Source organism: Lissotriton vulgaris, chromosome 2_1, assembly GCF_964263255.1.
Source record: "Lissotriton vulgaris chromosome 2_1, aLisVul1.2, whole genome shotgun sequence".
Classification (NCBI taxonomy): Eukaryota; Metazoa; Chordata; class Amphibia; order Caudata; family Salamandridae; genus Lissotriton; species Lissotriton vulgaris.
Genome location: NC_141687.1, coordinates 565654816 through 565681419, shown reverse-complemented (window position 1 = coordinate 565681419; position 26604 = coordinate 565654816).

Below are 26604 nucleotides of genomic sequence, written 5' to 3'. Positions count from 1 at the left end.
ACAGCTGGTCATTCAAGCAATGATCATCTCGCGGCTGGACTACGCCAGCTCACTCCTTTTAGGAGCGAACCAAGCCGAGATTCTTCGTTTACAGCGAGTCCAGAACGCGGCGGCTAGGGCGGTGGTTGGTCTGCCTCGAACTAAGCATGGGCGAATTTTGCGGATCTCGCGTTCGCGAATTTTGCGGATTTGCGGATTCGCAATCCGCAAAATCCGCGAATTCCCGCGAATTTGCGGATTTTTTTTTTTTGTGTTCGCCGTGTTTCTGCCAGTTCGCGAGGGTTTTTACAATTTCGCAATTTGCGAACTTACCTGTCGGGTCGCAAGTTTTGCGAACTTGTTGTTTCTACGTGTCCAGCCTGTTTAGGACACTCTTCTTCATCACTGCCACTCTCTGTCACCACTGCCACTCTCTGACTACTCATGCCACCCTCTGGCCCACCCATGCCACCCTCTGTTTCATCACCACACCCTCTGGTTGTCCAGTGTACATTATTTTCGGCAAAGCAAAGCACACCTTCCCTGCCTCAAGTGACCTGAATTAATTTGGGGCTGATTAATGTGTCACAGAATATTTTTTTAGCTGGCACCTGCTTCCTTAGTGCGCCCTGATTAGTGATCTTTTGCACTTGCTAAGTGCTTTCATTGTTGCAAAATTAGTTACAACACCTGCCCTGCCCCAACTGACAATAATGAATTAGGGGCTGATTAATGGATTTTAACTTCCAGCCTGGCTCCTGCTTGTCTCCCTTAGCTGTAATTCAGGACCTTTGTGGCATATGTGTAACTATTCTGAGGTTCAGAGCAGGGTCACATAATAGTTTCAACTGGCAACTGAACTCTGGAGGGGCCCCTCAGGAAGCACTACAGGAAATGGCTACTAATGATGAGCCTGAACTTTTGAACCTGGTAAGTAGTTACTTTCAGTTTTACTAAAATCGTATTTCTGCAATTTTGCACTTATTCGCGGGGCGCGAACTCACGCGAACTCACGCGAACAGTGCGAGCAAAATCCGCTGCTCGCGGATTTGCGGATTTTGCGGGAGATTCGCGAATCTCGCGGATTGCGAATTTCCCGAAAATCCGCAAAATCCGCGAGCGGAACGGATTTTCCGCCCACACCTACCTCGAACCTGCCCTACCTCTAACACTCTGCGGTCCCTGCACTGGCTCCCGATAAGCAAGCGTATCCAATTCAAGGCTCTTTGCCTGGTTTTTAAAATTCTGAGAGAGTTGGCACCCGGGATACTCAATACACTGATCTCTCCCTACGTTCCTACCCGCTCACTACGATCCCTTGGACAGTCCTTGGTGGTCGTCCCCCGTTTTAGACTTAGTCGGATGGGGGGTCGCTCCTTCCGCGTGAAAGCTGCAACCCTCTGGAATGCGCTCCCCTTGGAAATCCGCCTCTCGAATGACTTAATATCTTTTCGTAGGGCTCTGAAAACCTTCCTGTTTTAAATGTTCCTTGCTTTTAATGTTCTACTTTTTTGTTACTGGACTTAGTGTTGTGTTGTGTTTACCTTTCCCTGCGCCAGGACGCTCCTTCGCTGGAGCAGCTGTGCGCATTAAAATGCAAATAACATAACATATATATATATATATACTAGCAGCCCGTCCCGACCTTGTCCGGAAGCAATCAGGCTTCCCCGCCCCCCGCCCACCCCGACATTATCCAGAAGCCGGGGTCCCCGCCCGGCCCGCCCCGGCCCGCCCCCGCCTGCCCCGACCCCCGCCTGCCCCGACATTGTCTGTGGGTCCCCTTACCTCAGCCGCCGCTCCTCCCCCGTGCTCCTCAGTTTACCGCTCTGCCTCTCCTCGCTCCTCACCGCCGCTGGTCACCGCTCCTCCCGCCTGTCCGCTGCTCGTCACCTCTCCGCCGCTGGTCACCGCTCCTTTGGCCTGTCTGCTGCTCCTCACGTCACCGCTTCTCCCCCACACCATGTCGGCAGCTCCTCGTCGCGCTCCTGGACGCCGCTCCTCCCCGCACTCCTGACGTGAGCACGCCAACGCGGCCGGCACTACTTCGAAGGGACTACTTTTTTTTTAACGTACATTTTTTAAATAACGTTTTTTTATTTATTTATATAGCCTATAACCATCTGCACACCCTGACGATTACAACGGTGTATCGGGTGTGTGGATTGGCGCTGTGGTTCCGCAGTTTACCCGCCTCAAAGCCTCAAAGTTCTTCCTTTATTATAGTAGTATAGATATATATATAATATATGTATTTATTCTAAACACACCCTGCTAGTCTCTTTATGAGGCTAGAGGTAAAAGCACATATGTTACACTTAATATCACACAGTAAATTAGCACAATATACGTTGAGCCCTAGGGGCGTACCAAACCATATATTAAGAAAGTGGTATAAGAACCACGACTTGACTAGACGCAAGGCCTAGGGCCTGTAGAATCGCTAGGCCCACAATGAACCACCCAAGGTAGTGACACAGGGGACCCAAGGGGGACGCGTTCAGTGTGAGAACACAGCTAAGAGACGCCATTAGCTTATATGGGGAAAGTCGCGGTTGGAAATTTAAAGTTTAAGGACACTTAGGAGAGGACTTTGAGCAAACCCTTTAGACTTAAGGGGTTCTAGAGCCAATACCAACGGGCGCACCAGAGTACTTGAGTTACCTCACCCAGGGAAGCCGGGTGCATGGGTGTCTTTTGGTGTCGGGAATCGTCATCGTTTTCAATGACGATCTGCTGCAAAGTGCTGCTGCCATCGAAGAGGAAAGTGTCAGGTGTGATCCAAGCCTGGATCGAAGATGAGAAGAACCTGAAAGCTGAGGGGACAGAGTCTGGGTCACTTGCCAGTGACCAGGTGCACGATAGTCGAATGCCCACCGATGCCAGATGTTTTCAGGTTGAAGAGGTGAAGCTTGACTCTGCAGCCACGAGGACCAGGTGTCAAGGTACCTCTAGTGTTTGTAGAAGCAGAATGGACGCTGTTCCCTATGCCCGCCCACCGGTGCAATCGCTACTCAAGAGCAAAGTCACCAATAGGGGGGAATAGGGGAATGGGAGAGAGAAGAGACACTCCGTCAACTGCTACCACCCTCTCTCAGGAATCGTCTTGTGAATACTCCTGGTTACTCGATGGATGCCTAATACACATAAGGATATAAACATAAAAGACTACATCCAATTATGCAATGAGAAAATGCAGATTTTACACTAAGGCTTCCTTCCTACCAGCAGCTGTCGAAGTTTATGCCTCTCTTCTATTGTGTGGATAATACAAGGGTTTTGAATTTGATCGCTATTGCTATCTGCAAGTGAAAAGACAAATTTAGTATTGAATTCCCAACTATGTGCTGCTCTCTAGTGTATTCCATTCCTTGCTAATACCTTCTTTCTCATATTCTACTGCATGGAATTGATTCCTTCAATTGACTGTCTCGCTGTAATGGCAGTCTCTTAATGTAGCAATAGTCAATTAGACCAATCCAAAAGTCCTCTGCAGAAGCACGCAAAAAGGAACTGGGAAGGATCAAGGGGATAGGGAAGGAACAGGTGAAGCGCACAGAGTGTTATCGCAAAGTTCGAAATTGCAGGCTTAGTGGGCGGCTAAGACTGTTCTGAATGGAAAGGTCTTACTTCATAGCGAAGTTGCATTTCGGGCTCACAGGATAGTAGAAACTGTCCTCTCAACTATGGTTCCGACTCTCGTCGATATTTCCCAACCCCTCAATAGGCTGGAAGTCTTCTGTACTCCAACAACGAAGTTCTCACCGAATCTCTCTAAACTCAACAATTTCCTAAACTCAGGAAAGCGGACATATCACCTCCGCTAATTTTAACTATAAACAACAACTACCGTTTCTCCCGTTTCTCATGAAACACGGATGAGCGGACCTACGATGCGGGCTGCAACGAATCTCAGTTGAAGTGCGCAGAGATAATTGCGCGCGCACCTCTTAACGGCTAAACAATACAGGTGTTAACAAATGGGCAGATAACCATGGCAAAGGCAGCGGCCATCTTGTAATGTGTGTTTGCCTATTCTACATTCACCCAAAGGTTTATCAAGCTGGGCTTGACGATTACTCTGTGTTTTCTCTGTGGACTGCATGCAAGCTGAGATGTAACTGTGGTGATCCTGTGTCTCCTGACACCAGGAGGGGTTGACAACAACCAGGAGCTGGATTCAAGCTGTCCCACAATGGATGTCGAGTGCTATGGTGTCGATGACCGGATTGGAACCAACAAGCCTTGGCAACATCAACCCACGCAGAAAGTAAAGAAATGCTTTGGTGCGTACCAGCAAGGTCCGAGGGACTCACCAAGTGGTGGAGAGTCAGGGCACATCTGAAGCAATCAGGTAAATCCACGGAAAGTCAAAGTTGCCTTCTCAGGGACCCACCAGTCAATGGGCCAGGGATCATGAAGGTACCTCGAGCTGAAATGCAAAAAGTGGGCTCACGGAACACTCGTGAAGCGTAGGCCCACAATCTTCGGTGTTAGAGGTGCTCTGTGTCTAGGCAACAAGTAACCCAATGCACAGCCTCGAGAGTCATCAGAAAGCTGACTCACTTGCAAATGTGCGCGGTGTCCAGGGTTTCCAGTTCCACGGTACCCACAAGGGCTACGGGTCTCAGCTTTGCTGGGGACTCCTTCGGCCTCAAGGAAGTCTGGAAATCCACCTCTGGTGTTGCAAAGTCTTCGGCGTCCGGCGGGAGCTTCGGAGAGGCAGACTGGTCAGGTGCTTCTTTGATGCCTGCCAAGCAGGGGAGGAACTCCTTTACTCCAAGGAGATTCTTCAGTCCTCTAGCCGTGTAGATCGGCATAGTTCCAGGATATCTCTAGCAGAGTTTCGTCCAGGTGTAATCTAAAGTCCTGTAGCCAGGGGTTCCTTTCTTATACCAAAGGAAGGGGTTGGACATACTCAGGGGACCCACCTATGGGAGGGTTTGGAAAGAGGGGTGGCTACACCCATTTCCTTTGTCCAGTTTTGCACCAGAGCAGGGGCCGATAGTCCCTGCAACAGGTTTGAACTGGGCTATGCACAGGGACACCAAATGTGCCCCCAGTACAGACTTCAAAGCACTCTCAGAGTACACCCTCCCAGCCCCAATACACTAAAGCCTGCCTAGGAGGTGGTTACACCTCCCTGTGACAAGAAACCTATTGTCCAGGCATCCCCTGCATCCCCTGCCCAAGTTTCATCCAGCAGGAGGAGGTCAGACTTTTGTCTGTGGCTGCAGCATCCATTTTGTGATGCCAGGGCTCTTCAAACTTGGTACCGGGTATACTGGTGTGGACATGTCTCTCCCTCTAGAAGGGTGGAATTCTACCCCCGCCACCAGGTCTGGCGGGGGGGTAGGACTCTAAAGTGTTTGACACCAAACACGACATGTTTCTGTGCGACCATTCCAAAGTTAGCATTTAAGGTGTTTTTTTAATGCACTTAAGAGTATATGGTCTGGCTGCATCACGGAACAGCCCCAGAGAATAGGTCCTGTGGTGTCATTTTGGAAGGCTTCACAGGGGTGGCATAGTACATGCTACAGCCCCTGGTATGGCTCTGGGGTACCTATGCCCTTGGTACCTAAGGTACCATATACTAGGGACTCATGAGGGTACCCCAGTATCCAAACTGGAGTGTACCTAAAGTACTGGGAATCAATTTAGAAAGGAAGCAGCTAGGCTGGGGTCCTGGATAGCAGGGCCCCAGCCAGACTAAAGTCGAAAAACAGTGAAACATCAGCAAAAGTGGGGGTAACCATAAGAGCAGATCCTACTCTCCTCCTACAGTGTTAAAGGGATTCTATATTTTTGACTCAATCAGTCATTCAATCAGGATTTGCAAAGCGCAGCTAATCACCAATAAGAGTATCCAGGTGCTGAGAACCTTGCTGCAGGGGGATGATTCAGTTGAACAGCCAGGTTTTGAGTCCTTTCCTGAATTCCAGCAGAGAGGAAGATGTCCAGAGATGAAGAGGGTGGTCGTTCTAGTACTTCGCTGCAAGGTAGGAGAAGGAGTGGCGGATGTAGGAGGTGTGAGCGAGGGAGGTGGGGTGCAGGTTAATGCATGCCGCTTTGAAGGTGCGGGTTAACATCTTGAACTGACATTTCTTGTGAATGGGGAGCCAGTGGAGCTTCTTGAGGTAGTGGCTGATATGAGTCCACTTGGGGAGGTCGAGGGTGAGTCTGACTGTTAATTTCTGTATGGTTTTCAAACGCTTGAGGAGGTGCAAGGTGATTCCTACACATATTATGTTGCCGTAGTCCAATAGGCTGGTGACAAGGACTTGGGTGATGGTTCTTCTGGTGTCCATTGGGAGCCACTTGAAAATCTTGGGGAGCATGTGAAGGGTGAGGAAGCGATCGGAAGGGACTGCTTTGATCTGTCTTTTCATAGTGCGCTTACTGTCCAGGATGATGTCCAGGTTGTGGGGTAAAGGTTCTAGTTCCTGGTGGGGCACCTGGGTTTGCTCCATGGGGAGGCGTTGTCCCAAAGATTATTACTTCTGTCTAATCTCTGTTGAGTTTAAGTCATTTTCATCCATTAGGTGACACTCGTCATGCATTTGTAGAAGTTGGTCAGCGTGATTGAGTGATCTTCTAATAGAGAGAGGATGAGCTGGGTGTTGTTGGTGTAAAATATGATGTTTAGCCTATGTGTTCTGATGACAATGGCCAAGGGGGTCATGTAGGTGTTGAACAGAGTATGGCTAGGGGATGAACCTTTAGGGCGCCGCAGATGGTGTTCTTGGGTTCCATGGTGAAGGAAGGTCGGCAGATTCTCTGGGTTCTTACAGTGAGGAGTGAGGCCATACATTAGGTCCATCTCCTGGGATGCCATTGTGGTGAACCCTTTTCATGAGGTTGTGGTAAGATAGTGTGGCAAATGCAGCTGAGATGTCGAGAAGATCAGGGCCACCTATTTTCCCTGGTCAAGGACAGATCTGATGTCGTCTGTGGCGGTTTTGGTCCTGTAGTTGGTGCAGATAGAGAGGTGTGTATGTATTTATAGGCATTTATATAGCGCACTACTTACCCAGAGGGTCCCAAGGCGCTTCGACCGCTGCAAAACCCTTCCTGGCTTCCCTGAGAGATGGTCCCTTAATGGGTATCTCCAGGGTGAGACCAGGCATCCCCGGCGGTCTGGTGGGGCCGTTAGTGAAGATGAGGCAAGCTAAAGCCCAGAGTTGCCGAGTGTGATCGCTGATCAGAGTGGGCACCGAGGCGAGAGAATTATCGAGTCCGCTGACCCTGGTCCAGAAACCTGCCGCGCCGGGAATCGAACCCTGGTCCCGGGCCGTCCTCTGCTCTCGGGTCTGCCGCCTCTAACCAGTGAGCCACACTACCTCACCCCAGTAGATTGTTGGCTTCCAGGTGTTCTGGGAGTTGGTGGTTGATGGCCTTCTTGAGGATATTGGCGGGAAAAGGCAGCAGAGAGATGGGACTGTAGTTCTTGAGTTCATTGAGGTCAGCGGATGGCTTTTTGAGTAGGGGTTTCACTTCTGTGTGTGTCCATGCTTTGGGGAAGGTTGCCGGGGTGATGGATGCGTGGAAGATGTCTGTGAGCTTGTTGGTCATAGTCTTGCTCCCAAGGTTGAAGATGTGATGGGGACAGGCATCCATGGGCGCTCCTGAGTGGACGGAGATCATGATATCTGTGGTGTCGGTGGTGGTGGTTTGAGGTTCGAAGCTTCTGTAGATGGTGGAGATCTTGACGTGAAAGGAGCAAGACATTGTGTGTCAGAGTTCCTGTGGTGAGGATATTTTTGGTGGTTGAGAGGTTGGAGAACTGTTAGGGTTTGTGCACAGCAAAGAGCATGTCCCCTATCATTGCACTAGTGGTCTCTGTAATAGCTCTCTTTAAACATACTACTGAAAGCCTTTCTTGTTATCTCAGCCCCTCCCTAAGACTTCTGTGTATGTTGCTCAATGTATTCACAAGTTTGGACATTGCTGTCTTGTTTGCACATTGGACCTTGCTTTTACCAAGGCTTATTTAGAAAATATTGGACCTTGCTTTAACCAAGGCTTATTTAGAACACTCCTCCCTAGGCCATGTGTTACTTCAACTCATTTGCATAATAACTGAAACTCTGCACACCTGCTTGTGAGAACCACACCCAGTTCTTCGAACCACACCCAGCCCTGTCTATAAAAGGCATCCCCAGAGCCTCACCCAGTGCTTGTGCTCGTCTACCTCACACCTACCTGAGAACAGATCCTTCAGCGCTGGCTCTCCTGCTCTCTCCAGACCTTCATTGACTTCAACGGGCGCGGTTTCTGGCTCTTCCTTCTTCTGGTTTCTGGCTACTTCTTGTCTTAGCCCCTCTTCTGTCCACTGCAGTCGACCTGCAAAAGAGAAAGAGGTCAAGGTTAGACTGATCAGTATCCCTTTTCAGCAACAAGAAAGTGCAAAACCTTTTATTACCTGAAAGAACTTTGTCGGCGATTTCTGGATTCATGTAAAGACAATTTGGAACAAGATATCTCCCACAAACTTTGTGGTTCAAACCCTTTGTTACAAGAATACTTTGTGGAACTTTGTGAAATAAACATTGTTTTACATGGAACTTTCTTAAGAATCGAACAGAGGAAACCATTGACAGCAAGGCAAACAGTAAATCAAGGACTTGCACAAATCACCTGCTGTATTTTGATGTAAAAGTACAGTATTTGTTTTATAATAAGTCTGGAAATGTGTGAAAAGTGAGTTTGCTTTTAAGAATTTTGGCTTTAGTTATATTAAGGTGAATGTTAGACGTTGGTAATTCTGATAATGATGTTCGTTTGATTTTACAGACGTTTAATGGGCACTCCTTTTCGTCTCTTTTAAGATATGTGGTTAAGCATGGGCGAATTTTGCAAATTTGCGATCCGCAAATTTGCGGATTTGCGAATTTGCGAGCCGCAAAATTCGCGAATTTGTGCGAATTTGCGGATTTTTGTTTTTTTGCGTGTTCGCAGGGTTTTTTGCGTGTTCGTGGGTTTTTTGCGTGTTCGCGGAGATTTTTGCGTCTTCGCGAGCCGCTTGCATAGCAAAGTTACCCATGCAGTCGTTTATGGGCACAGCACCCTCTGGTTCATCACTGCCATCCTCTGGTTCACCACTGCCACCCTCTAGTTCACCCCTGCCACCCTCTGGTTCACCCCTGCCACCCTCTGGTTCACCACTGCCACCCTCTGGTTCAGCACTGCCACTCTCTGGTTCACCCCTGCCACCCTCTGGGTCAGCACTGTCACCCTCTGGTTCACCACTGCCACCCTCTGGTTCACGACTGCCACTCTCTGGTTCATCACAGCACCTCTGGTTCACCACTACCACCCTCTGGTTAACCACTGTCACCCTCTGGTTCAGCACTGCCACCCTCTGGTTCACCACTGCCACCCTCTGGTTCACCCCTGCCACCCTCTGGTTCACCACTGCCACCCTCTGGTTCAGCACTGCCACCCTCTGGTTCACCACTGCCACCCTCTGGTTCACCCCTGCCACCCTCTGGTTCACCCCTGCCACCCTCTGGTTCACCACTGCCACCCTCTGGTTCAGCACTGCCACCCTCTGGTTCACCCCCGCCACCCTCTGGTTCACCCCTGCCACCCTCTGGTTCACCACTGCCACCCTCTGGTTCAGCACTGCCACTCTCTGGTTCACCCCTGCCACCCTCTGGGTCAGCAGTGTCACCCTCTGGTTCACCACTGCCACCCTCTGGTTCATGACTGCCACCCTCTGGTTCATGACTGCCACCCTCTGGTTCATCACAGCACCTCTGGTTCACCACTGCCACCCTCTGGTTAACCACTGTCAACCTCTGGTTCAGCACTACCACCCTCTGGTTCACCACTGCCACCCTCTGGTTCACCCCTGCCACCCTCTGGTTCACCACTGCCACCCTCTGGTTCACCCCTGCCACCCTCTGGTTCAGCACCGCCACCCTCTGGTTCACCCCCGCCACCCTCTGGTTCACCCCTGCCACCCTCTGGTTCACCACTGCCACCCTCTGGTTCAGCACTGCCACTCTCTGGTTCACCCCTGCCACCCACTGGGTCAGCAGTGTCACCCTCTGGTTCACCACTGCCACCCTCTGGTTCATGACTGCCACCCTCTGGTTCACGACTGCCACCCTCTGGTTCATCACAGCACCTCTGGTTCACCACTGCCACCCTCTGGTTAACCACTGTCAACCTCTGGTTCACCACTGCCACCCTCTGGTTCAGCACTGCCACTCTCTGGTTCACCCCTGCCACCCTCTGGGTCAGCACTGTCACCCTCTGGTTCACCACTGCCACCCTCTGGTTCACAACTGCCACTCTCTGGTTCATCACAGCACCTCTGGTTCACCACTACCACCCTCTGGTTAACCACTGTCACCCTCTGGTTCAGCACTGCCACCCTCTGGTTCACCACTGCAACCCTCTGCTTCACCCCTGCCACCCTCTGGTTCACCACTGCCACCCTCTGGTTCAGCACTGCCACCCTCTGGTTCACCACTGCCACCCTCTGGTTCACCCCTGCCACCCTCTGGTTCACCCCTGCCACCCTCTGGTTCACCACTGCCACCCTCTGGTTCAGCACTGCCACCCTCTGGTTCACCCCCGCCACCCTCTGGTTCACCCCTGCCACCCTCTGGTTCACCACTGCCACCCTCTGGTTCAGCACTGCCACTCTCTGGTTCACCCCTGCCACCCTCTGGGTCAGCAGTGTCACCCTCTGGTTCACCACTGCCACCCTCTGGTTCATGACTGCCACCCTCTGGTTCACGACTGCCACCCTCTGGTTCATCACAGCACCTCTGGTTCACCACTGCCACCCTCTGGTTAACCACTGTCAACCTCTGGTTCAGCACTACCACCCTCTGGTTCACCACTGCCACCCTCTGGTTCACCCCTGCCACCCTCTGGTTCACCACTGCCACCCTCTGGTTTATCACAGCACCCTCTGGTTCGCCCCTGCCACCCTCTGGTTCTGCACTGTCACCCTCTGGTTCACCACTGCCACCCTCTGGTTCACGACTGCCACCCTCTATTTCATCACAGCACCTCTGGTTCACCACTGCCACCCTCTGGCTCAGCACTGTCACCCTCTGGTTCAGCACTGCCACCCTCTGGTTCACCACTGCCACTCTCTGGTTCACCAATGTCACCCTCTGGTTCCCCACTGCCACCCTCTGGTTCACCCCTGCCACCATCTGGTTCATCACTGCCACCCTCCGGTTCACTCCTGCCACCCTCTGGTTCAGCACTGCTTCCCTCTGGTTCAGCACTGTCACCCTCTGGTTCACCCCTGCCACCCTCTGGTTCACCCCTGCCACCCTCAGGTTCATCACTGCCACCCTCTGGTTCAGCACTGTCACCCTCTTGTTTACCCCTGCCACCCTCTGGTTCATCACTGTCACCCTCTGGTTCATCACTGCCACCCCCTCTGGTCCACCACTGCCACCCTTTACCGAGACCTTTTGTGACGCAGCGGCAGCACAAAAGATGCGCCATGGTGCTGGGTATTACCAACGTGACGCATCTCTCTGTGAGATGCGTCACATTGTAAAGCCCTGCGCCATCAGGAGGCGTTCCGACTCAGCCTCCTAAAAGTGGCTGAGTGAAATCTACAAGATTTCACTCAGTCACTTTTAGGCCAATGCTGCGTCAAAACCCTGCGCCTGCTTGAATCAGGCTTGATGCAGCATTGGGGAGATAGGGTCCCCCCAGAGCATTGCTGGAGCTACGTTGCAAGCGTGACGCAGCTCCAGCAATGCGCTGCTTTTACGGCATAGATGCGTGACGTATCTGTGCCGTTTTTGCCACATGGTGCGCCGCATTGTAAATGGGGCGCCCCATGGGTGGCGGAGCTGCGGCGCACAATAACTGGCGCATCCCTGGGGATGCGCCAGTTATTGTAAATCTGCCCCTATACATTTAGCCAACGAGGGAGCACTTACTGATTAGACAGTAGAAAGTACTCCAGTTGAGTAGAGGTATTGCACAAAAAGGTGGCATCTTCGTGGATAAACATGCAGGGCGGGATTCATTCTGCCCCCTGTTAGACTTGTTTTTTGTGCCCTTCTGCCCTCTGTTAGACTCGTTTTTCCCTTGTTTTTCTGCCCTTCTGCCCCGTTAGACTCGTTTTATGTGCCATTCTGCCCTCTGTTATTCCCTTGTTTTTGTGCCCTTCTGCCCTCTGTTAGACTGTTTTTTTGTGCCCTTCTGCCCTCTGTTATACTCGTTATTCCCTTGATTTTCTGCCCTTCTGCCCTTTGTTAGACTGCTTTTTGTGCCTTTCTGCCCTCTGCATCACCACATCATCACTCAGCGCTACCCCAGCATCACTCAGCTCCACCACAGCACCACTCAGCACCACCCCAGCATCACTCAGCACCATCCCAGTATCACTCAGCACCACCACAGCACCACTCAGCATCACCACAGCACCACTCAGCACCACCACAGCACCACTCAGCGCCACCCCAGCATCAATCTGCGCAACCATTCAACAACTGGTTCAAATATGTTCTCTCAATGTTTCAAACTTTATTACAAATGTCACAAAAAGATGTTAATGTTTCACTTCTGTTCTTGGATTTTCGTCACAATAAAATACACTGAACATACACTTTTATTTAAGTATTAATTATTTAAAAAAATTAAAAGCCATTGTAATTTGTAATATCAATACAGCTATGTCACGTAAATACAAAACCTATTGCATTGCAAATGCTTGTTTGTACTTTGTCATCTACGAGATCTTTGCAATGTTTCAAAAGAGAGAAAGAGAGAGGGATAGAGAGAGAGAGAGGGAGGGAGAGAGAGAAAGAAAGAAAGAAAGAAAGAAAGAAAGAAAGAAAGAAAGAAAGAAAGAAAGAAAGAAAGAAAGAAAGAAAGAAAGAAAAAAGAACGAGAGAGAGAAAGAATGAGAGAGAGAGACAGACAGAGAAAGAGCAAGAAAGTGAAAGTGAAAGGGAGAGAAAGGGAAAGAGAGGGAGAGAAAGAGAGAGTAAGAGAGAGAGGGGGAAGAAAGAAAGAAAGAAAGAAAGAAAGACAGAAACAAACAAACAAACAAACAGGGAGAGAGAGAAAGAAAGAGAGAGACAGCGAAAGAGCAAGAAAGTGAAAGAGAGAAAGAGAGGGAGAAAGGGAGAGAGAGAGAGGGAGAGAGAAGAGGAGAGAGGGATCGAGAGAGAGAAAGAGAGGGAGAGAGAAAGAGAGAACGAGAGAGAAAGAAAGAGACAGAGAAAGAGCAAGAAAGTAAAAGAGAGAGAAAGAGAGAGAGAGACATGGAAAGAGAGAGAGAAAGAGAGAAAGACACACAAAGAGGGAGAGAGAGATAGAGGATGAGAGAGAGAAAGAGAAAGAGAGAGAGAAAGAGGGAGAGTGAGAGAGAAAGAAAGAGAGAGAAAGAGAGAGCGAGAAAGAGAGGATGTGAGAGAGAGAAAGAAAGAGAGGGAGATAGAGAGAAAGAGAGAGAGAACAACGAAGAAAGAAAGAGATAAGCAGAGAAAGAGGAAGAACTTGAACGAGAGAGAGAAAGAGATAAATAGAGCAAGAAAGGAGAGGGAGAGAGAGATAGATAGATAGAAAGAGAGAGAAAGAGAGGGAGAGAGAGAACGAGAGAAAGAAAGAGAGGCCGGATCTCTGAAGGGCCAGATTCCTGAGTTGCCCCTACAGAACATACAGCTTTTTATTTTTAGCAAAATGCATATGAAAATTGTGCTGTAAAGGTCTCTTTTAGTTTAACCCCTCCTGACAACTCAAAATGGGTGTATTTCCCATCCTCTCCCTTCTTCCTGTTTTTTATATCTGTAAGTGCTTCCTGATGAGGTTTAATTCCTTGGACAGGTGCCTTGTTGCCTACTTGTAACTATTCTCTGACCCTGCTTCAAGGGTCAGAGCAGGGTCAGAGAATAGTTGCAAGTAGGCAAAGAGGAGCCAGGAAGCAATTAGCAGCAGGTGCCCAAGTTGAAGTTAATTTCTTTGTAACCCTTTTGTAAAAGGTTACAAAGAAATTAGGTTCAACTTTTGCACCTGCTGCTGTAACCTTTGCTTGGCTGAAAATTCGTCCCCGCTGATTCGCGGATTTTCCCGCGATTACGCAAGATTCGCAGATCGCGAAATCGCGGAAAATCCGCAAATTCGCCCGCGAAACAGATTTTACGCCCACCCTTAATGGTGGTATTAGTTGAGGGATGTCTTGAATGTGGCACGGTCTGTGCGCTCCTTGCTTTTGCGCCAATTCCTTTTGAGACATTTGCAGTTACGCGTCATGGTTCTTAGTTCCCTAGTGTACAAACTGGCTTGTTTGCAGGACCTCTTGAATTTGGTGGTTTAAATGGGGGCGGCTCTGTCAGTGCAGTCAGTGTCCCAGGTGGTGAAGCTTCTGACAACCTTTAAAAGTTTAGTGCTACAACCACCTAGAATCCTCAACCTTCAATATTTGTAAATCTATATATGTATATTTATATCATGTATATCTATAGCTATATATATATATATATATCTAGCTATAGCCAGTAGGTAGTTATAGTTAGAACCTAGTTTCCATAGGAAAAGCATTTTTTGCTAATAACTTTGGCGTCGTTTGACAAATCTTTGTGAAATTCTCCCCCAAAAAAGTCTAGTTAGGTCAGCTCCTACCCTAAAAGTTTGGAGGTGATTCGTCAAGTGGGGGCTGAGAAAAAAGGGGGTCGTAAAACCCACTGATCAAAAGGTAAAGGAAAAGGTACCCTCTTACAGTGCACGCCATAGACCCAGTTCTTTTTCCCGACGACCTTTACTGCTGTACGTGTTGCTAGAAAAACTTGCTGAGGCGGGCCCCAACGAGGTTCCAGATTCTTTTTCCGCTGGAAATTCTTCAGACAGACCCAGTCACCGGGTTGGATGGAGTGTCCTGGATCAGCAGAGGTCTCCGGCAAAGCGTTTTGAACCTGTTGGTGAAGAACACGCAATTTAGGGGTGAGGTCAAGCAAGTAGTCAAACAACATTTGGTACGGAATACCTGAAAACTTCTTAGGTCGAGGGACTCCCCAGACATTGGCTGGGTGCCCAAAAATGACCTCATATGGGCTGAGTCCTAAACGAGAATGTACAGTAGTTCTCGTGTATAAAAGTGCCAAAGGCAAAGAGTCAGGCCAAGCAAGACTCGTGCTGGCCTGAATCTTCGCCAATTTAAGCTTGAGAGTGCCATTATAGCACTCTACCAAACCTGCTGGCTGAGGGTGGTTTGTTGCATGGAATTTCTGCCTAATACCAAGACCCGCACACACTTTCTGCATAATTTGGCATACAAATTCACTTCCATTGTCACTCCAGACAATGCGAGGCAAACCAAACCTCGGGAAAAACTCCTTCAAAAGGACTTTAGCAGTAGACAAAGCAGTATTGTCCTTCAGGGGGTAGGCCTCTATCCACTCCTGCGGAGTGGTATGGCTCACTGGTTAGAGGCGGCAGACCCGGGAGCAGAGGACGGCCCGGGACCAGGGTTCAATTCCAGACGCAGCAGGGTCGTGGACCAGGGTCAGCGGACTCGATAATTCTCACCTCGGTGCCAACTCTAACCAGGGAACACACTCGGCAACTCTGGGCATTAGCTTGCCTCATCTCCACAACGGCCCGCCACATACGCCGGGGATGCCTGGTTTCACCTTGGAGATACCCAGTAGGGGCCATCTCACAGAGAAAGCCAAGATGGGTTCCCAAGCGGTCTACTGTGCAGAGATACTCCTTTGGGAGTCGATTCTAGCGCATTACAAACCCACAATTAATGAATTAATTAATCTGGAAAAGACACACACCACCACCAGAACATACTTGATGTTATTACAACGATCCATATGAATGTAATCAATTAGTAATACCTCAAAAGGGTAAGTAGGCGGAGCAAAATGACCTGCTGGAGTTGGGGTTCCCTTTCCTGGATTATGCATCAAACAAACGATGCAATGCTTCACCACATTCTCCACACATTTAGGAATTCCTTCATTCTGCCATACTGGAGCCAGAAGTTTACATATTCCTTTTGCACTAATGTGGGCTGGACCATGCGCCATAGTAACTACAGGCAGTACATAGATGTCTGGTAACAGCCAATGCTGATGTTCTGACAGTTCCGTCCAACACCCTGTTGCATCCAACATTCCTGTACTTTCTTTCCACTTACTCAATTCCTTCTCAGTAGCCTCTTCTTGAATTGTTCTCACACTTTCTATTGTGTCCTCACACATTCCTCCCTCTCTGACCCATCTTGCAGGGCCTGCAACATACATGTGACTCGTAGCATCTCTCGCTGTCTCTTTCGCTACCTCATCTGCAAAAGCATTCCCGCGACCCACATCATCAGTGATCTTCTTATGAGCACTACACTTTACTATTGCTATCTGGGTAGGCAAAGCAAGTGATTCGAGAAGGTCAGTCACCAACTGACCATGCTGTATCTTAGTCCCATGGGAAGTAAAGAATCCTCTTTCCTTCCACAAACAACCAAAGCTATGAGCCACGCCAAAGGCGTATTGGTTATCAGTGTAAACATTCACTCTCTTTCCCTTAGCCAACACGCACCCTCTTGTCAGGGCAATAAGTGCAGCTGCTTGGGCTGAATTCTGTGGAATACGTGCTGTCTCCACTACAATATACAAGGTGGTAACAGCATAAGCTGCAGTCGTCTCGCCATTTGGAAGTTTGAAACAAGACCCATCTACCCAGAGGATCCCATCCGGATCTACAAGTGGTGTGTCTTTTAAGTCTATTCTGCCTTTCGTTTCCTCCTCTGTTTGGAGAAAACAATCATGCTGTTCTTGAGTGTCTTTCTCTTCCGGAATGGGCAACAATGTTGCTGGATTCAAAGTATTACACCGCTTGATGTGTATATGGCTAGCCAAGAGCGTCAGCTCACATCCAGACAAGCGAGCACTCATGAGATGTTGTGTTTTCGTTCTGTTCAAAAGAGTATCCACGGCATGTGGTACCATAACAAAAAGAGTGTTATCTAGTACCAATCCAGCAGATTGGCAAATGGAGATCGCTGCTACTGTTGTAGCTCTAAAACAACTAGGCAATGCCTTGGCTACTGGATCCAACGTAGCCGAAAAATAGGCACATGGCCATTGTTTGTCTCCAAATTGTTGTGTTAAAACTGACAATGCGCAACCTTCCTTTTCGTGAACGTAAAGTGTGAAAGGCTTACTGTAATCTGGAACACAGGGGCAGAACACAAGGCAGTACGTAAGTCAGAAAAACTCTTCTGACATTCATCAGTCCAAGGAAGAGGTTGGGGTGTGTCTTTCGGAGTAAGTGCCAGCAAAGGTTTAGCCAACAAAGAAAAATGTGGAATCCACTGTCTCCAATAAGAGGTAATGCCCAGGAAGGCATGCACCTCTCTTTGTGTGGATGGTACAGACATTTGCGCGAGTGCTTGAATTCGTTCTGGGGTCAATCGTCTTCCCTCCTTCGACAAGAGATGACCTAAATAGGTAACCTCTTGGCGGCAATATTGCAACTTAGAGGGTGACACCTTGTGATGTAGGTCAGACAAATGACGCAACAGTGAAACAGTCACATCCTTACAAACATCCTCTGAATCAGCAGCAACTAGCAAATCATCCACATATTGAATAAGAGTGGCACCGGGGGGCAAAATGAAAGCATCGAGCTGAGATTTCAAAGCCTGACTGTAAATGGAGGGACTCTCACAATAGCCTTGAGGTGCACGTTTGAATCGGAAACTTCGACCTCCAAGAGAGAAGCCAAAAATATCCCTACTTTCCTCAGCAATAGGAATACTGAAGAAAGCATTTTTGAGATCAATAACCGAGAACCATACCGCTGAAGTGGGTATCATAGTAAGCAAGGCAGAGATATCTGGGACAACAGGAAACTGGGGGACAACAATCTTGTTGACCTTCTGAAGATCGATCACAAAGCGATACACAGGAGGCTGAGAAGGATCAGTGCCTTTAAGGACAGGTAGAACAGGACTGTTACAAACATTACCTCTCGTCTCTTCGACCACACCCTTCTGAACCAGATCATAGATAATAGCCAACAAAGCTTGTTCACCGTCATTGGAAATCTTATACTGCGGAATGTGTGGTAGTTTAACATTAGGCTTAATAGTAACCACGTAAGACGGAATCTGAAGCAGACCAACATCATTCGGACCTGTAGCCCAAAGCGTAGCAGGAAGAGAATGCAATTCAGGTGGAAGTTTGTCTTTCGATAAATACATAGGAGAAACCAATTTCTCACCTAAGGTAAGATGCACACCAGAAGGGGAACAATACAATGTTGCATGAATACGTTTCAACAAGTCCAAACCCAACAAGTTCTCTCCGCAACCAGTCGTTAAAATAAGCGGAGCTTCCAGATCGTAAGGACCAATCGAAAGAGGCAAAGGACAAGAAACCGGGTTAGTAACTGGGGCGCCAGAAAATCCTACAGAAACGTTAGTTAAGCCAGACAAAGGTGCCCCAGGGAGTTTGGAGTGAATGATAGAACTTCTCATTGCACCAGTATCCAAAAGAAATGACTCTGCAATACCCAATGCAACAACTTCAACATAAGGCCCATTCTGATCCACTGGAACTGATACGACTCCCTTACTTTGTCCATGGCTGTCCTAACTAGAATGAAAATCCTGAACCTCACCCTCAACACAATAATCGTCATTGTAATATTGCGCAGACTGAGTATTCTGCTGATAAAAATAATTCACAGAATTCTGAGGGGGTAAGGAATGCTGTCCTTGAGGCAACGCACCTTGCCCTCTACCTCTAGGTGTTGATTGAAAACCACCACGGCCTCGCGGCCCTGAAAATCCACCATTACGCTGCAATAAAACCGGACAGCTATTCTTAAAATGACCTTCCTCTTTACAATAGGCACATTGATTAGGACCTAGAAAAGGTCGCGGAACAAAATGTTCAGGTTTTCTCTTGGCGGCAATATTGCAACTTAGAGGGTGACACCTTGTGATGTAGGTCAGACAAATGACGCAACAGTGAAACAGTCACATCCTTACAAACATCCTCTGAATCAGCAGCAACTAGCAAATCATCCACATATTGAATAAGAGTGGCACCTGGGGGCAAAATGAAAGCATCGAGCTGAGATTTCAAAGCCTGACTGTAAATGGAGGGACTCTCACAATAGCCTTGAGGTGCACGTTTGAATCGGAAACTTCGACCTCCGAGAGAGAAGCCAAAAATATCCCTACTTTCCTCAGCAATAGGAATACTGAAGAAAGCATTTTTGAGATCAATAACCGAGAACCATACCGCTGAAGCGGGTATCATAGTAAGCAAGGCAGAGATATCTGGGACAACAGGAAACTGGGGGACAACAATCTTGTTGACCTTCTGAAGATCGATCACAAAGCGATACACAGGAGGCTGAGAAGGATCAGTGCCTTTAAGGACAGGTAGAACAGGACTGGTACAAACATTACCTCTCGTCTCTTCGACCACACCCTTCTGAACCAGATCATAGATAATAGCCAACAAAGCTTGTTCACCGTCATTGGAAATCTTATACTGCGGAATGTGTGGTAGTTTAACATTAGGCTTAATAGTAACCACGTAAGACGGAATCTGAAGCAGACCAACATCATTCGGACCTGTAGCCCAAAGCGTAGCAGGAAGAGAATGCAATTCAGGTGGAAGTTTGTCTTTCGATAAATACATAGGAGAAACCAATTTCTCACCTAAGGTAAGATGCACACCAGAAGGGGAACAATACAATGTTGCATGAATACGTTTCAACAAGTCCAAACCCAACAAGTTCTCTCCGCAACCAGTCGTTAAAATAAGCGGAGCTTCCAGATCGTCAGGACCAATCGAAAGAGGCAAAGGACAAGAAACCGGGTTAGTAACTGGGGCACCAGAAAATCCTACAGAAACGTTAGTTAAGCCAGACAAAGGTGCCCCAGGGAGTTTGGAGTGAATGATAGAACTTCTCATTGCACCAGTATCCAAAAGAAATGACTCTGCAATACCCAATGCAACAACTTCAACATAAGGCCCATTCTGATCCACTGGAACTGATACGACTCCCTTACTTTGTCCATGGCTGTCCTAACTAGAATGAAAATCCTGAACCTCACCCTCAACACAATAATCGTCATTGTAATATTGCGCAGACTGAGTATTCTGCTGATAAAAATAATTCACAGAATTCTGAGGGGGTAAGGAATGCTGTCCTTGAGGCAACGCACCTTGCCCTCTACCTCTAGGTGTTGATTGAAAACCACCACGGCCTCGCGGCCCTGAAAATCCACCATTACGCTGCAATAAAACCGGACAGCTATTCTTAAAATGACCTTCCTCTTTACAATAGGCACATTGATTAGGACCTAGAAAAGGTCGCGGAACAAAATTTTCAGGTTTTTGCAACAACCTCTGAGGCTGGGGAGGCTGTTGAAACTGACGGTGGGCAGAACGAGGGGGATAAGCCTGTTGCAAAAGAACCTTCATTTTTAATTACTTAGTCTTCTTCTCAATCTTATCTTTCTCTTCTTTATCCCTATTCTCGTATTACTGAGCAGTGGCTAATACCTGTGCAGAGGAAGAAACAGCCCACGAACTTTCAACTTATGCGATAATTCTGGAAGCAAATTAAATACAAATTTATCCACAAACAATCGCTGTCCAACTTCAGTACTCATATCTTGACCACTGTGGTCGATGAACGTCTCCTCGAAACGAGTAAAGAAATCGGAGACACTCTCATCTTTCTTCTGCTTACACGCAGCTAACTTATCCCAGTTAACACGCATGGCAGGCTTCATCGTCTTCATCAAAGCGATGATTCTACCAGGCAATTGTGCAATCAAATCATCTGGTTTAGCACCACCCACTTGTGCAGCATCTGCGGCACTTATAGCGGCCCAATTACCACCTGTAGGTCATGGTCTTCCCTATGAATCCGAGCCCATAACGCTTGTGGAACTACATTTCCCATCAACATATCAATATCGGCCAAATTCATAATACACGCATCAACAGTCTGGGACAACTCTTTATAATATCCAGCAGGATTTTTACGAGGGTCCGGTAGAGACTGCTTGAGCACCAGAACTTCAGATCGTTTCCAGGGGACATGTACCCATATACGCTGGAAATGAGCAGGGACAGCCTGAACAGCACCTGCTTGCGGAACCGCTTCCCTCCAGACTGGAGGAACTTCCCTCATTGGATAATGTTTCATTTTCTGTCTAACTGCAGGATCAGTTTCAAGAATAGTCTCAGAAGAAAATAAAGACCTGAAAATGACAAGTGTCCTTACGGCGTCCTCAACATCAGAACCCACAATAAGCCCTTTATCAAACGTATCCTGTATATATAACAGACCCTGAGGGGTTAAATCCAACTCCATACTCTCCCATCCTTTGACAAGAGTGTCACACATGACATTAAAAACATATCTCTGCGTGGGCGCATTCCACTGAAGAAAGGTACTCAGAATATCAGGTACACTATACTGTGGACCACTCATGATCCATTTGTGACCAAGAGAGTCCAACGCAACTCGTTCGTCAGAATCCGGGATTTGACTACGAGATTGTCTTTGAGAAAAAAACAGGAGTCTGATTAAAAGGCCCAAAGAGGGGGGAGAAAAGACCAGAAACAGTATCAACCAACCGATTGCGAGTTGGGGAAGAAGCAGACAATAAAACTGGAGACGCAGTATTAAGCAAAGGAAGAGGAGAACTAGTCGCGACAAGAGGGATCGAAGATGAATCGATCAAACAATCAAGGGCACTTGTATAGCGCGCTACTCACCCAGAAGGGTCTCAAGGCACTGGAGGTACAGAAGTTAGTGGCAAAGGAGGTGCAGGTGGCAATGCAGGAAGGGGCAATTGCGGAAGAGCCGGACCAACGGGCTGAACAACAGGTTGCTGAACAGGTGGCAACAATAAGGGTGCATTAGCTCCTGGTACATAAGGCGGAGGCAATCTCAACAAATGGGACATTAAGGGATCTTCCTCAAGATCCTTACTCTGTGGAGAAGTAGGCAACAGAGGGTAGCATCTATCTATTGCCATACGATGTTGTCTGTCTGAGACTTCAATCGCTTGATCAGTCTCATTATCCTTAAACTGCTGGGCAGCCTGTATGATCTTTCGCTTTTCTATCTCTTTTAGCCTGCTTAATTTCTCTCAGTTTGGCTTCTTTACGCCAAAGGCGGAAAGAGTCAAACATTGCCGGCCGGGCTTTTCTTTTGAACAAAATTGCTTCCAAATTGTCTAATATATCAGGCTCAAAGCTACCATTTTGTGGCCACTGCAAAACACCATCGTAGTTCGTGTATCGGATCCATGCCTCATTAAAGGCAATGGGGCCAACACCATGTTTAGAATAGAGCTCATAAGTAGGAGTTCCAGCTCAAGGAATCGTACATGAGGCCTCGAGCTGGGAATCCCTATTACAACCAAAACAACAAAACTTCCTAAATTTGCTAAGACCAGGCATCTTAAATTCACTGGTCCGTTTACGAACTTCAATGGGTTATAGCAAAGAAACCCAGCACAAACGTACTCACCTCTTGGCTTCAGCTATTGCAATGGTCGAATAACAAAACCAAAAACAAAACAAAGAAGTAGGCGCTACCCAGGAATACTTAACTAAGTGGTCTTCTCACGCCAACAGAGGTCCGTATAACGTCTCGTGATACCAATCATCACCAGAGGGTCCAAGGCAGGGCAGCAGTCAGGGCAGCAGTCGTCAGCAGCCGTCGGAAAGGAGTAGCCATGCTGAGAAAGGCCTTCGGTCCACTTCGACATACAGGGGTCGCTTGACGTGGTTCGCGAATCCTCCAGAATTTTCTTGCGAGGCTTCTCACGACCCTCGGGCTGAACCGCTACCTCTGAAGCCGGCCCACGTTGGGCGCCAGTTTGGAGAACCGGGCCTTATGGGCCTGGCGGCGCAGGGCACGCCTTATATCCCCGAGTTCACCTGCCTTGTCGAACAGAGACACGAGACACTCCGTTGGGCGTAGAAAACCAGGTTTTTTAGCTGCAGCTAAGCACAGTTGTCCCAGAAGTTACATACAGAGAAGAAGATCCTAGGGAGACTGCCACTTTAGTCCATGGCGCACAATCTTATATAGTAAACATATTTACGACATTTACTCCCAATTCATACAAAACAGGCCAATAGGAATAGTTGGAAAACAAGCTATCAGGTATCCCAAATACACCCCTTTCTCAGACCCCGTGTGTTACCCCTCCCAACAAATTAATCAGTGCTAGTACCGACAATCCAATTTGCAGGTGGCAGGATGTATTTGTGTGCCTCAAAGGATAGTTGTGTAACAAGAGAATACAAGGAGAGAATAGGGAAGGCCAGTCGGATAAGATAATGTAAGGAAAGAATAGGAGAAGCCAAATAGTCAGTCGAGACAGGTATCAATCAACCCAGACATGGATTAGCGAACTCGGCCAGACCCTGACATCGGTTTCGTAAACAAGGGCAGGGGGTTACTCTTTAACCGAAGTGACACGTAGCAGCTGGGAAAAGCAAAAACACTCCGTTCGCCGTGCTGCCTGAGTGAGGGCAACACAAAATGGCCACAAGACACAAAATGGCGGCTAAATACGGGACGAAGTCAGAAACCCAAGAACCTCATAAGTCAACATATTAAGTTATTGAATCTACTCAATAACTGAATTCTATATCATTGAAAAGTCAAAGGGTTTTATTACAAAAAATGTAAATGTGCAATACACAAGTGAGTGACAGAAATGGCTTCCATCTTTTTAATATTATAATCTGCCCAAATACATGGCATAACTAAAACACATTACAAAACTCGCCTATATATATATCATTATATCATAAAATGTGTTTAAAAGGCCATTACACTAAATCAGACTCAAAGTAATTGTCATTTTACAAAAAATATTTGATAAATATGTGACTGGAATCATGTTCAGAATGATATTCAGTCCATCCAATCAGGGCAAAGTATGTCTGACACACAGTGATCAAAACCTTACTATGTCTAGATGTTGAAAATAACTGATTGCGGTATATTTTCATTTGGCCCTGGGGTGATAACTGAGACCAAAAGATTAGTACCCTAATATGGCATTTTGCTTTCAGTTACTTTTGAAATGTCTCAATTGCACTGCACCCAGTTTCGGACCCATGGGCAACACAGACCCATAAAAAATACAGTCAAACAAAGATTTGGGTCAAGCCTTGGCAGGGAACTGTTCTTACATTTTGAAGACTGGAGGAAATTACCATTCTTTGGAAAAAAATTATGTAAATTTGCCAAACGTCATGGTCAGCATATCATTCAGCCCAACAGCCAGAGCAAGGGAGATCTAGATGTACTAAGAATTATCAGCTAGATTCATGAAAGGAAATTGCGCTCGCAAAGGGCCAGATTCTGAGAATCTGGCCCTTTGGGAGCGCAATTTTTGCATTTGGGATTCATCATCCCAAATCAAAAATCGCTATTTGCGAAATCGCATATTTGCAAGGAATTGCATTTAAGGAATCTCTATTAGAGATTCCTTAAATGCAATTCATTAACCAATTTTAAATTGCGAATTCGCAATATTTGGCCGCTATTTACCACGAAGTCTGACTACGTGGTAAATAGCAAAAAAATAGATAAATGCACTTTAGTGCATTTTTCTCTGTTGCATGTTACACACACACATGTCCTTTGGACATGTGTGTGCGCAACACCTGTGTAAATTTGCATTTCAGGGGTGCTACAGGGTGTCCTTTGGACACCCCTGGCACCCTTGAAATCACAATCTTATTTGCGATAAGCAATTTGCTAATCGCAAATAAGGAATACTCCCCATTCATTCCTATGGGCCTTTAAGCCCAAAGGAATGAATGGGGAGTAGTTCCTTATTTGCGATTAGCAAATTGCTAATCGCAAATAAGGAATGTGTAGGAATCGCAATTTATTTAGCGATTCCTACATGAATCCCGTTTTGCAAGTACTTAATAGCGATTCCTTAATAATCGCTATTAAGGACTCGCAAACGGCTCTTTCATGAATCTAGCTGTATGTAAGTAAAAGTAGTCACAAACTGCGCACTGACATTTACTGAATCCAATCTGTTTTTGCTAACCCGCCTATGTACCAATAAGTTGGTTGGCAAAAACCTGAATTGTAATTGGTTGCAATTCAACCTCCCTCATGAATATTACTGAGGTAAGTCACAAATGTCAACTGCTATGAATTACAGCCATCATGGGGAAGGTTGTCTGTTGAGGTAGGCAGACCATCCTGTCTGTTATTGCTTTTAAATAAAGCATTTTTTTAATGAAACCCAGTTTCCTAAAAGGAAAATCTGATTTTTTTTAAATAAAAATGAAAAGTTTAAGTAACAATTTTAAGGAGTAGGCAGTGGTCCCAAGGACCACTGCCTGCTCTTAAGAATTTTCACTGTCAACATTCACAAAGGAGAAGGGTTCCCTTTGGTATACTTTCCTGTGTGTGAATGGCGTACCACCATATGATTGTAGTTTGTAAAGTATTAATAGTTTGCAACTGGATTTCAATCCCAAATATTATTACATACCATTCCAGTTCGATATCTGGTAGGTACGACCTAAACACGCTGCTTACAAATACCAAATTCGTTTTTGGTTGCAAATCCTAATTCTAGTTTGGTGACATGTTAACAAATCACAATTTGGGTTTCATATATGACAAAGAGCCATTTGCTGGTGCAAACGGCCCGATTATGCGAATTGGACCTTTTGCGAACATAAAAAGGTTTCATACATCTGGACTTTGATGTGCTAAAAATACATTCTGTAAAAAGAGGTTGTAATTCGCACACTGACTTTTACTGAATGCATTTGTATTTTCAAGCAAAACTATGCACTAATAAGTCGGTTGAAAAAATACTAAATTGTACCTCATGAATATTAATGAGGCAGGGCAAACATTGTTGAACCACTACAATTGGCTCCCACCACAGTTATGGTGTCCTGCGGGGGTCAGCAGACCACCATGTTTGTAATTGCTTTTAATTAAAGCAATCATTGTTTTGATGCAGTCCTTTTTTCTTATACGTAAAGGGGATTTTTTTGTATTCGAAAATTGGATGCTTTCAGAAAAGTAAATAATTAGCCAGCCTTTTTTTAGAAGTAAGCAGTGGTCCCAATGACCACTGACTACTCCTAAAAAATGTTTTTTAAACAGGGGGATGGGATCGCTCAGGGACCCGTTTCCATGTGCGAATGGGTTACTACCTACTTTGAGGTGTCAAAGTGCCCTGTGAAATGACACTTGTCAAATCTATGGCATGTTGTGATTCGATTACAGCTCTGGTTTTAGAATTGAATACATAGTTCTAACAGCAATTTCTTCAATTGGTAGCAACTGGGTAAGGTATTATAAACAAGAGCGAGGCAGCTAGTGGCAGATGTGTTTCCCAAGGAAGTTTTATTTTTTTCTAATTAACATACAAATGGAAAGTTTAAGTAACATGTTTTAAGAGTAGGGGGGACACTAGAGGGTGCACTGCGCGATGGCTGCCTGTTGAGACAGCTCTCCCGGCCAGACTTATGTCCCGCGTGTTTTAAGATTACAGCAGACAATATTTATCTGCAAACTGGCAGCAGACTTCACCGGAGAATGGCGTGATGTATTGGAGTGGTATTGCGACCTGATTGA